This window comes from Sus scrofa, chromosome 13, assembly GCF_000003025.6.
Source record: "Sus scrofa isolate TJ Tabasco breed Duroc chromosome 13, Sscrofa11.1, whole genome shotgun sequence".
Lineage (NCBI taxonomy): Eukaryota > Metazoa > Chordata > Mammalia > Artiodactyla > Suidae > Sus > Sus scrofa.
The window spans coordinates 180,279,788-180,291,958 of NC_010455.5; the positions used below are offsets into that span (position 1 = coordinate 180,279,788).

The 12,171-nt window shown below is 36.5% G+C and overlaps 1 long non-coding RNA gene across 3 annotated transcripts in view; it reads left to right on the top strand.

Moving 5' to 3' along the window:
* LOC106505836 overlaps positions 10,050 to 12,171 on the top strand; it is a 131,602-nt gene continuing 129,480 nt past the window's right edge. Inside the window, exon 1 of one of the 3 annotated variants that reach the window (XR_001300636.2) lies at positions 10,050 to 10,204. This is a non-coding gene — a long non-coding RNA (uncharacterized LOC106505836). The remainder of the gene's footprint in view (positions 10,205 to 12,171) is intronic. The other 2 variants (XR_002338006.1, XR_001300637.2) reach the window with 2 other exon arrangements.

A 12,171-nucleotide genomic window follows, 5' to 3' on the forward strand; every position in this document is an offset into this window, starting at 1 on the left:
AAAAAGAACAAAATGTAAACTACTTTGATTTTTAATAGCTCTTTTTTAACTTACCTCCACTCTACCTCAAGACCAAACTTTGGAATTGATGGGCTTCTTAGAAATGTTATATTATCAGTTCCTTCTCCTTTTCATTTGCTTCCTCCTTTTCATTCCTTCAAGAGTCCTGTAAATCATATGATTAACTTCCAAACCAAGACTGGTTGATGTGAGTGAATGAAATCTAATTGGAATACAATCGCCCCCCAAACGCTCGTAACATTTTTTTGTGCATCTAAATGTGATCTGAATTTCAGATATGGTTTTCTGTTTGACATTTATTTTCCTCCAGCATATATGTGCTACATTTTTACCTAAATTGGGTTGTTATCTTTTTCTGCCCTTTTGAACTTATGCTATAAATTAACTATTATCCTGCTGAAATAAATTCCTTTGCAGATTTTATGTATATAGACGGTATTTCAATTTCGTTTAAGAATAAATATTGAGTTATTTTGTCCCATAGAATAATTTATTGATTTTGAGAGTAAAAACCACTAGTACACTATTAAAAAGGATTTTATTGTTAATTTTAGAAATAATATTTTAAAGTACTTTCTTCACTTAAAGAAATATTTGGTCACTATAAGAAATCAGTTGGATCTGGAAGAATAAAAATCTGATATTCAAAATATGTCAGTATTAATTTTAAAACAAAGAGAACTATTAGAAAATGCTGTGAATTTTGGTAGTTCCTGGGACTGCTGTTTGACTAGACAAGGTCTGAAACTCAATCTGTTTGTTCCTCTCCAGCTTCCATTACAAAATCACTTTCTTCTTTCAGCTCAAAGTGAAGTGAATTTATCTTTGAATTAATGGTTCCAAAATAAAGGAATCAAAAAAAAGGAATCATTATTATTAAGTATTTTTACACATAAAAAATTAAAATAAACCCTCGCTACAAGGCAGAAAAGAAGTATGTACTTTTAAATAAAAAATGATACAATATCCATGGTATCTAGATTTCTTCTCAAGAAACAACAGAGAATTTCAGTGATTAGAACATATATGTTACCTGGAAGGTGAAAAAGAGACAAAGTTATAATTGCATAAAGAATTACAGGAAAAAGTGTTTTATCATATATAACTAGATGAGCCATGGAATATTAGTTTTTTTGGTTTTGTTTTTAACTCTTTAAAACTAAAAATTTTTTACTCCTTTTTGCTATGATAGAATTTCCCCATTTGAAGAGTTGCTCTTGGAATTTATACCAGCTCCAGTAATATAAAAATCATGGCCAAACTTGAGAGCTTAGGTACCCAAAGACCCCGACATTAGCCTAGTTGAGGTTACACAGGCAATAGTAATTCTGCTACTTGTGTGCACATTTCTGGTGCTTAACAAAACCGATGCTGAAGAACTATGCTTGGCCAAGGAGGTAGATTTATGGTTCCTTAGGAATCCACCACTTGGGAGCATAGGGCCTTTGTGGTTAAAGACATCTAAATAACAATAAGGCAGTATCACAAAGCAGGAAACAGACCCTGGCTCTCTTCAGTTTTGGGTTATTGGGGTTTGGAGAGAGAAACTTATGTCTCCTGCCAGACGCAGTTTTTAAATATTTATAACTTGGTCACCCGTTATCACTTTCAACCACTTTGTCCATGAAGGGTGACATTTGTATGGCAAGTCATATTTCATTATTAGGTGAAACTCTTTTGAACAAGTGAAAACATTTGTCTTTAATGGTGATTAAATGCCTGACAAGTCAGAATCTTTACAGAGAACAAAATGAGCTAAGTGCAAAAACAGGTTTCCAAAAATAAATAACAAATGAATATAGGAGATTAATGCATCAAGTATTTCCAAATCAGGGAACCCAAAACATCCTCAAAGGAAAATTAATATTTTTTTATAAAACCCTACAAAATAACAGAATAAAGATATCCCTACAAGGTAACATATGTAGTCATCAACTTTTTGATCACTTCTTTGCTTTTTTTTTTTTCTGTAGTGGCTTCCTTTCATTGAATATTTTTACCCTGACAGTATAGCTACTTGCATACACTTCTGTTTCTTAAGCAGTGCTTCAATTCAGTCCAGGAATCATGAAATATTTTCAACTTGGTCCTTTGTTGGATTAAATCTATTCAAATAGAAATAAGGTAGCAATGAAACCTCTGAGAGATGATCATATTTGCACAGGGCAAATCATAAGCATGTCGGAGGCTTTTTTCCTAAGTCTATGACATAAACATATTGGTTTAAAAAGGGTAAAAGATTGTCTAAGTTGTCAGTATGATGCAGAAGAAATGAAAAAAAATTCATTAAGCAAATACAGTGAATACCATTAGTCAGGGCTGAAACTCATAAGTAAACACGCCATTCTGGAGGTATCCTAAATTTCTTTCCCTTTTCAATTCTTGGTCACATTAATTCAGAGAGCTTAATCTCGTACTTTAATCACTACCTCTCTGATTTTCTTTGCATCCAGGAAACTAACCTGGAAGCTTAAACATATGTTGTTGTTTGAGAAGTAGAAGTTCTGGCTTTGGAATTAGGTCCAATTTTCACCCCACAGAAAATAATAGACCTAAATCTAATTATTTATAAAACTTGCTTAGATGGGATTGGTGGGTGACAAGAAAATATATACTAATCAGATACAAGATTAGGCATGAGAAATGAATTTTACATATAAGACAAAAATTTATTTAAAAATAAATATTTTTAAATTTATTTCAAAATAAATTTTGAAAAATTATCTGCTAATGATATTTTCAAAATCTTTGAAAGAGCTTAAAATGTGCAAAATACATTGATTTAGGCTGAGGTTTTAATTTTTTTTTTTTTTTGGTAGAACTATTTCTTACAGCACTTAGAAATTTTGGTGTGCTAGACTGGTTTTTCTCTTCTACCAGGTTGCATCTTCCTTAAAGGCCATATCCATGTCTAATTTAGATTTCCTCTTCATGCATCTACAGGTCTCTATTTAAGGTAGCCATTCAAGTATCTGTTGAATGCAGCCTCCATCGCACCCTTTTGCAAAGTAAGACTAAGAGCATGCTACCTCTAGGAAGATGCCAGTCTATTCAAGGTGGTTGATGGAAAAGTATGTTTAGTTTTAGGACAATCATGTTCCTTGAAACCTCTACCTATTTTGAATCCTTTTTGAAATTAGTCCCATTTATTCAGAAATAAGAAAGGGTAGTGTTAAGGAAGCTCTTTTGGAGGAATGTAATATTCTGTGTCAGGGTTTCTTAAATTCAGGCTCAAACAGTGGTCTGAGTCACGAATGGACAAAGTCTTATGGGATTGAATAGGTCTCATTTTTTAGTATACCCCAAAGTATAGTATAATATAGTATAATTTTTTTTCTTCAAGTGTTTGGAAATGAAATTAGGAAAACTATGATAGTTTGGGAATGATGGGCTTCTCTTTATTTGAATGTGCATAGTCAGAGGGCCCTGTGTTTTTGCTGAAAACTATGTAGTTGTCACTATCCTTATCAAGTCACTCTATATCAGCATTTCAAGAGCTTACCTTGGAAAGTTATGAAAGTTCAGAGTTAATGACCATGCTAAATTTTGGCCAAGCAATCCAAACGTTCATGTACAATTTTGTATGGTGCTAAATCTATTCTAGAGGTGAAACTTAGCAAAATACAAGCAGACACACATTATTTAAAAGGGATGATGAGTCCTTACTTTGTTGGGTCCTTAACCCACTGAGAAAGGCCAGGGATCCAACCTGCATCCTCCTGGATGCCAGTCAGATTTCTTAATCCCTGAGCCGCAACGGGAACTCCTGTATATCTAAATTCCTATAGATAAATGCTCTCAAGTCCGAAATTCCAAATCTAACTTAAGCAACTTATGTCCATTATTTTATCAATGATCAAGTTTATTTTCCTCTCCACCCTCGATATCCTTTGTTTACTTCATATATTAATAATTATACATGTTCAACTAATATAACATTAAATCTATAAGAACAATCATGGTTTACTAAGAATATATGATGAAATGTATAAAACTTTCATTTAGAAATGGAGCTCTTTCAAAGGTCCAACTAGATCATTTATATATAAAACATAAATGACAAATTTTTCAGTTGTTTATTTTGTCGTGTATTATCTTCCTACGTGCGTTATTCATTCTCTGCATGTAAAAAGCGTCGACATTGTTATCTACAGAAATGCCTTAGGTAAAAAGAGGATAGAAACAAACAAGTAGTTTCACTCACTGTACCAAATTGCTTAAATTTCAAAAAGACCTAATGTGCAAAAGCCAAAATCATCCCCAAATCAATGAACAGAATATACTGAGGCTTAGTTATAAACAGTACAGGGGCTTGTCTGCCGGAAAGGGATCAGAAATAGAATAAAGAGATATACTGGTCATCTTATCCTAGCCCAATCCCTACTCACCCGCCCCCCTTCACCTAAGCCAGTACATGCCAAACAAGCACCAAAAACAACCAATAAATGAAAGGAAACTCAAAGGTCACTCAGGGTCATTATTTTCACATACCTTTGAATAATGAGAGCATCACATGTCAGCTAGAGGAGAACAAAATGTCACATTCTCCAGCTAAAGGTCAGCCTCGGTCAAAGGTCACAGAAGGGAGGCCAGGAAATAACCTAAGAGGTTAAGCCGGGTGCACAAAGAAAGGTCACCAAATGTCAATGAAAGCATGCAGCTGTTTGGAGATGAAAACAACTGAGGCACCCTTTTGTGCTGACATCGGCCAGAAAAAATGTCTCTGCTGACATTTTTTTTTTTTTAAAGCTGGCAGTTTTATAGGACATTGACATTAATGTACCCAACCCTGAATTAGCCTTTTTAAAAGCAACAGTTTGGAAGTTAAGTGCAGCAGTTTCCAAAGAGTCATAACCATGACATTTTTATTTCAAAAGATTAATACAGCAACGGACTTCTAACACCAAATTTAGATTTCATTGGCGCTCTTTCATGGTGACAATGTGTTAGAACTAAGCCTGAGGACAGGTAGCAATCAGTAACCAGCATTTTCATATTTTTAAGAACTATTATTATCCTTTTAACTAAAATGTACTCAGAAGGTCCAGCCTGTTACAGGACTGAATGATATGAATGATTTCACATTTTACTGAGCTTGACAGTTGGAAGTTCTTGATCTAGTAATAAAACCCATTCAAAAGAAAGAAAAAAAGACTGACACGTTTACAACTCCATTTTAAAGGAATTTGTGCAAAACGCTTGTAGGATGAATCCCTATCTATGGGGGTATCGATCCCTTTTTCAAAGTAATGATTTCCTTTTTAAATACCAGCCCTCAGAGTAGCGATGCTCAGAGGTGGGAGTAGGGTTCCCAAGAACTCTCAGACGTCAATCTCTATGGGAAGGAATTCAGAGAAAACAGGTACTTTGAATTATTCAGCTACTTAACTTATGGTTGATCCCTGACAGCTGCTTCAGTCTTCAGGATATATGGATATGTGTATAAGTGAGTCCATTTTATACACACACACACACACACACACACCTGATACTGATCCAGCATTAGCAGCTGTTTCCAGACAGCATTAGAACATTCCTCATGTATAAACATCCTTTACTGATTCACAGGCACAAGACCATGTTTTAAATGCATGATGTACTTTTCTGTTCTCAAGGCTCCAACAAGTGGCCCCGATTTATGACTTGTGCAGCTCCATTTTTTTGCCAAACCTTTCTGCAACAGGCATCTTCTTATTCACCTTTGTTCCAATGCTACATGTTCTTAAAAGGAAGAACATTGTAAGTTTATAAAATAAAACCAGGGTAAAAAGCCCCATAGAAAACAAACTGTAAAGATTATTTCAAAAGCACGAGAAAACTCCCTTGAATCTCTCTTCCAGATGATTCTTTTTTTGTTTGTTCTTCTATAAACTCCCAGGGAGACTGCCAAACAATAACATTCACCCTAGGACTACTTCAGAACTCACCCATAGGTAAAAGTACCTTCCTACCTAATGGGCCCTAGATGTATGATGCCTGTCAGGAGAACATCGTAAATCGTGGAAATGAGAAGAAAGGGGGGCAGGGAGAACTCCACAAACGCTCTGCACTTAGGAGAGCGAGTTATTTAACACATCAGGGAAGTGCATTTAATAAATGAAGTCAGTGACTTGAACATGTCATATTCGATCTATACAGAGGTTGCTGAACTTTCTTTAAAAAGTCATTTTTATGCGGGTTGCTTTTCTTATGAAATTTTCTACACCTCCAGTGTATGAAATGGATATGTAAGCAGCTGATTGAGAAATAGCTTAGGTCAAAGTTAATAAGAAAAGCAGAAGTTCTAAAAGCAGGCTATCTTTTTTTCCCCTTAGAGTTCAAGAAATTCCATACAATTTGGCCATGACATATTAATGATTCTGACACAAGCCTTCTTTTTTTTTTAAATCTGCCTCCAAATAACTGATACATGGGCAGTAATAAATGTAGAAGGTATTCCATTGCTGGAACTACAAAGATAAACTTTTCCCCTCTAATTTCGTTCATTAGCCAGTTCTTTAAACATAGAATGATGGAGGGCTTACTCTGGGAACAAGTAAAATGATAATCAAAGATTTGGAGGGATCACATATTGTCTTAAAATGTTAGAACCATAGAATTTAAAGAGTGTAGAAGCTGGTGAAGAGTAAAGAAATAAGGAGTATGTAGAATTAGACGCCCCTCCGGGAGAAAAAAAGCAAAATATTCAGCAAGTATATCAACAAATAACAAACTGCATAGTTATTTTGGAAAATGTTTTGTATCCTGTCAGCCTTTCCAAATCCCTTTCATTTTTACATTGTAAATGTCTCTGGGTTATTTTGTCACACAAAAGAGTATAACATCCCCACCAAATCAAAATGGGTTGGGTAAGAAAATTATGGACTTGGAGAATAGACTTGTGGCTGCCCGGGGGGAGAGGGAGGGAGTGAGAGGGATCAGGAGCTTGGTGTTATCGGATGCAACTTGGAAGGGATTTACAATGAGATCCTGCTGAGTAGCATTATGAGAACTATGTCTAGATACTTATATCGCAACAGAACAAAGGGTGGGAAAAAAAAATGTATACATGTAAGTGTAGCTTGGTCTCCATGCTGTACAGTGGGAAAAAAAAAAAAAAAAATGGGTTGGGTGCCCCATGAGAGATTTAACTGAAACTTGGAACACACACAGGGAGGCTTATCAGATAAACATGTGCCAAATCGAAGACTGATATCTACTCTAAAGTGGATGCTATAACTTCTCTGAAAAACCATCCCCTCATCTTCAGATGCAGTGAAGTTTATCTTTATATGATGTTCTTAAACTTTGAAACAGAAATCACATTTGACAAAAAACAAGCAACCAAACCAAACCAAAACAAAACCCCAGAATACTACAAAGGAAAACAACAACAACAAAAAAAAAAAAACAAAAAAACTCACTTGATTTTAGAAGGTTTGGAAAAGTCACACAATGTACACATTACTCATTGCCAGAAAAGAAGAAAAAAAAAAAAAAAACCCTCAGTATTTGAAAACTTGTGTATTTGCACACTTGTGTGCAAATTATTCTCCAAATGCCCTGAAATCATTGACTCTTCTTCTTTATACTAACTTGACATATTTTTTTTTTGTCAAGTCATGGTTCTTTTTCTAGTATCTGAAAATGTGCCAAACTAAATGTCAGTGCCTCCATAAGGAAGATTTAGAGTTCCTTTTGGAGCAGATAGAAGCCTCAAATGACAAACGTGCTTATTCTGAACGTCCCTCTTGCAGGTATGACTTACCTCAGAACAAGGTCAGAGAAGGCAGCAGGGAGAGCTACAATTTGTTTGACTTGACATTCCCGGGTATTTCCCTTTGTTATCCCTGGAGCATCATTCTGTGGCAGAGAGAGAGCAAGGCCAGCGCCTGCTTTCAGGTACCGCTGGCTGATAGCCCTACATACAGAGAGCTGCAGCGGATTTCGCTTTATGAAAAGCTTCCATTTGACTTTAATACTGTTAAAGCATTGCAGGGGCACTGTTGGAAGTCTTTCCTCAGGCCAGACTCTGGCTGAAATTTGCCCCCTCTTCCTCCTTCTTCAGCTTGTTAGCTAAACTTTAGCAAACACACATGGCCGCGGAGTGGCTGGCATGGCACAGGCGAGGTGGGAGGTCCAGGCAAGGCCCAGTGTCCTTGAGTCCATCAATTCTAAGATAAGTCTAGAGGATGAAAGGACAGGAGTCAGGCATGAGAAGGTTTTGGCACTCAGTCAAACTTTCCTGTTTACCCAGTGGAGGGCAAAGGCAGTTCTGGAACTTAGGAATACGAGGTCATGAAGTTGTTTCCCACATTCAAGATATTTAACAGAGGGTTAGAACACCCTACTCCGGAGGTTCCAGCAGTACTGCCTGCTATTAGATTTGGCTTCCCTATTGGGTCACCACCCTCCCAGGGACCAAAGGGACAAGGTGTTTATCTCAGTGAAAAGAAATTTCCTCCCTCCCTGATTCATTGCCCTTTCTTGCCTTGACTTCACACAGCATCACATACTGATGTTTTGGTGCATAACTAAGGCAGCATTGGGGAATTTAAGGGTATCATCTCTCTCTATTATTTGAACAGTATACGTCTATTTTCAGATTTTCAGTGAACTGAAGTTTCAAAGCCATTCTCATTTTAATCTTATGGAATTCTTCTAGTATGTGAAAAAAAGACATTCTCCCAGCCTGCTCTCAGTCTTAACGATGAGACCTGCCAGCTTGGAGAACTTCCTACCCTGTCTTTCTGTTCATCTCTTTAGATCCCCTCCTTGAACTTTATTTCACAGCACCTGAACCTACCTGTACCTGTCCATTATCCCCTTGTAGGGCTTTTCTGCTGGAGGCTATTCCTAGGCTTCTTTCCAACCTAATGTTTTTGGCTTTTGTCACCTATGCCTGCATTCACCAAGCAATCCCAACAGATATCCTCTACACATTTCCAACACTGAGAATGACACTGCTTTGCTTTTTTTTTTTTTGCCTTTTAGGGCCATAGATGTGGCATATGGAAGTTTCCAGGCTAGGGGTCGAATCAGAACCAGGGCTCCCAGCCTATGCCACAGCTGTAGCAATGCAGGATCAGAGTCATGTTGGCAACCTACACCACAGCTTGCAGCAACACCAGATCCTTAACCCACTGAGTGAGGCTGGGTATTGAACCCCTCATGGATACTAGCCAGGTTTGTTTCCACTGAGCCACAATGGGAACTTCCAGAATGACACTGATTTTGAAACTCAGCTACACTGCTAGAAAAACTCCCTGAATACATCTAATCACCCAAATTAAGGAAGTAAGGCTTCTTTGACAAAGTGAGCGAAATGACCTATTTTAAACTAAAATACTGAGAAAATGTCTACTTATTCTCAATCCAAAGGTGAAAAAGTGGGGAAAAAAAAAGGAATCATAATGAAAATGAATGATCTCCTCTTATAACCCTTCCATTAGACGAACGGACAATACTTGGGTAATGATGTTCAATTTACTCATAAAAAGATAAAAGGGCATTTCTTTTTTTTCTGTGTGTTTCCCTTGGGAGAGGCCCTTTGGCAAGGGAGGGTTTTCTGAAAGTGAAAGGGACAATTTCCTTATGCAGGTCTGCAAGGACTCTTTTACTCCTGACATTTCCCCCTATTCATTTTCATCTTTCCCTTCTAAATGCAATGGATGTCTATGCACATACTTTTTAATCCAAATACAAAAATGGATGGACATGTAAGTCCCATATTACCTGACCTTTAAGTTAAAAACAATCTTTAAGCAGTCTTCAGCTCCTAGGGATAGCAAGATATAGAATTCACTCTGCATAGGACTTAAATGAAGAGACATCCATGATAAGACTCTACAAAGTTGCAGGCAGGGTTTCGGAAACAAAATAAAAGCTAGTGAGTCACCCAGAGATTAGCAACATTTCTATTTCTTAGGCTGAAGAAATTGGAGAAGAAATGGTGTTCCCAGAACCCAATGACAACTACAACCACGGAGGAAGGACTGCCCAATCGGAGTTGTAGTTTTGGAGGGACACAGCAGCAGCGCTAAAACATGGGAGGAGCAGGGAATCCAGTCTTTTGATCTTTCGCCAATGCATCCTGTGATCTGAAATCAATCAATAATCTCCCAGCAAATATAGCTGCTGCAGAGGTTAACCTCCTGAGGCATAGAGCAGAGAGAAGATGGGTGGAAAATTTATTTGTACTGAGGTGAGTAACTAGCACCAAACTTGCCCTTTAAAGATTTAGGGAATAGAGTGGGGTTCGTCATAGGATCTAGAAATAACTTTAAGGAATTTAGACAAAACTACTATTCGAGAGACTGGTGCTATGGACTGAATTGTATCCCCACCCCCCATTCATATGTTGAAGTCCCAACCCCCACTATGACTGTATCCAAATAGGATCTTTAAGAAATAATTAAGATTAAATGAGGTCATAAGGATGGGACTCTAATCTGATAGGTCTGTGGTCTTATAAAGGGAGAGAGAGGGAAAGAAAATTTTCTGTCTTCCATTTGAGGACACAGTGTGAAAGTGGCTATCTACAAGCAAGAAGAGAGCTCTCACAAGAAACTGAATCAGCCAGCACCTTGAACTTCCTAGCCTCCAAAACTGAGAAAATATAGTTCTGTTCTTTTATGACACCCAGTCTATGGTATTTTGTTATGGCAGTTTGAGAAGACTAATACAGCTGGGGCATGGATTAAATACATAGTGCTACAGAATACAGGCTTCGAATGACACAGATCAGAATATTAAGAGTGACTCTCTCACTTGTGGATTATAGATCTTGGGAAATATTCTGAACCCCAGTTTTCTGTTAGAACAATGAGTACACCAATTTTTACATTATTTGGTTTAAAAAATCACATATATTTTCCTTCTAGTATATTTTACTTTTTATGAAATACATCCTTTAGAACACCCATCACGAGGGATTGTTGCTAAAAGCGCGGTGTTTGTATGTCTGATAATATCTTTATTTCAACTAGTTTCACTGAGAATATAATTCCTTGATAGCTATTTTCTTGCACTTGGAAGATTTTTTTCATCATCTTTTGGTTCCTATTGTGGTTGAGTCATTTCTCTGTAGATATTTTGGCTGTGCTCTGTGTTTTTTGGTGAGCTTTGATTTCACGGGTATATACTTTAATGTTGCTATCTAATAAGTTTCAGTGAGTTTGCCTGAATCTGTGTTCAAGTCTGTCATCAGTACTGGAAAATTTCCAGGCATTATTTCTATCTTTACTGAATTTTCTCCATTCTCTATATTCTTCTGTAAAATTCTGACCAGGTGCAAGCATGGCCTTTTAATTTTGCCCTAATGTCCCTTAACTTTCATTTCATGTTTTCCAAATCTTTAACCATGTTGTATTTTGAGTCATTTCTTTTGCTCTATTTTGCTATTGTAAATTCCTTCTCCAACCATGTCTGCTATGCTGTTAAAACTTTACACCGAGTTTTCAGTTTCAATAACTATGGTTTTTATTTAAAGAAGTACTTTTTATCTCTGATCAATTTTGAAGTCTCTTAGTCTTCAATAACATGTTGGAAGACTTCTTTTTCTTTTGTTTAAATATATTGAGCATTGTTCATCTTTTTATTGTAAACTCAATAATTTCAATATCTGAAGTTTTTATGAATTTGATTCCACTCTGGGTTTTTTTGTGTGTTTTTGTTTGTTTGTTTTTTGTTTTTTGTCTTGGTGTTTTATTTACTGTTGTATTTTTTTTGGTATTGTTTTCATTGTTGTGTGTACAGGCTTGATGAAACTCTGTCTGTTCCTCTATTGAGAGTGTATACCTCCAGAAAATATTTGCGTTTCCTTATGCCATCCTTCAGCAGGCACTACCAACAAGGATATGATGTAAATGTCAGAAAACAAGCCTTTATTGGGCCTGGTTTGTGCTTATGAATTCCCAGGAGTGATTTTTTTGTTTGTTTGTTTAATATTTCTTTTTGGAGGTTAATTCACATAATGTAAAATGTATTTTATTGGGTGCATTCAGTGGTTTTTAGTACATTTATAACATTGTGCAACCATCACCTCTATCTAGTTCCAAAACATTTTCAGCACCCCAAAAGGAAGCCCCATACCATCAAGCAAATCATTTCCCATTATGCCTTCTCCCCATCCTGTAGAAATTATTAACTTGCTTTCTGCATGTATAGATT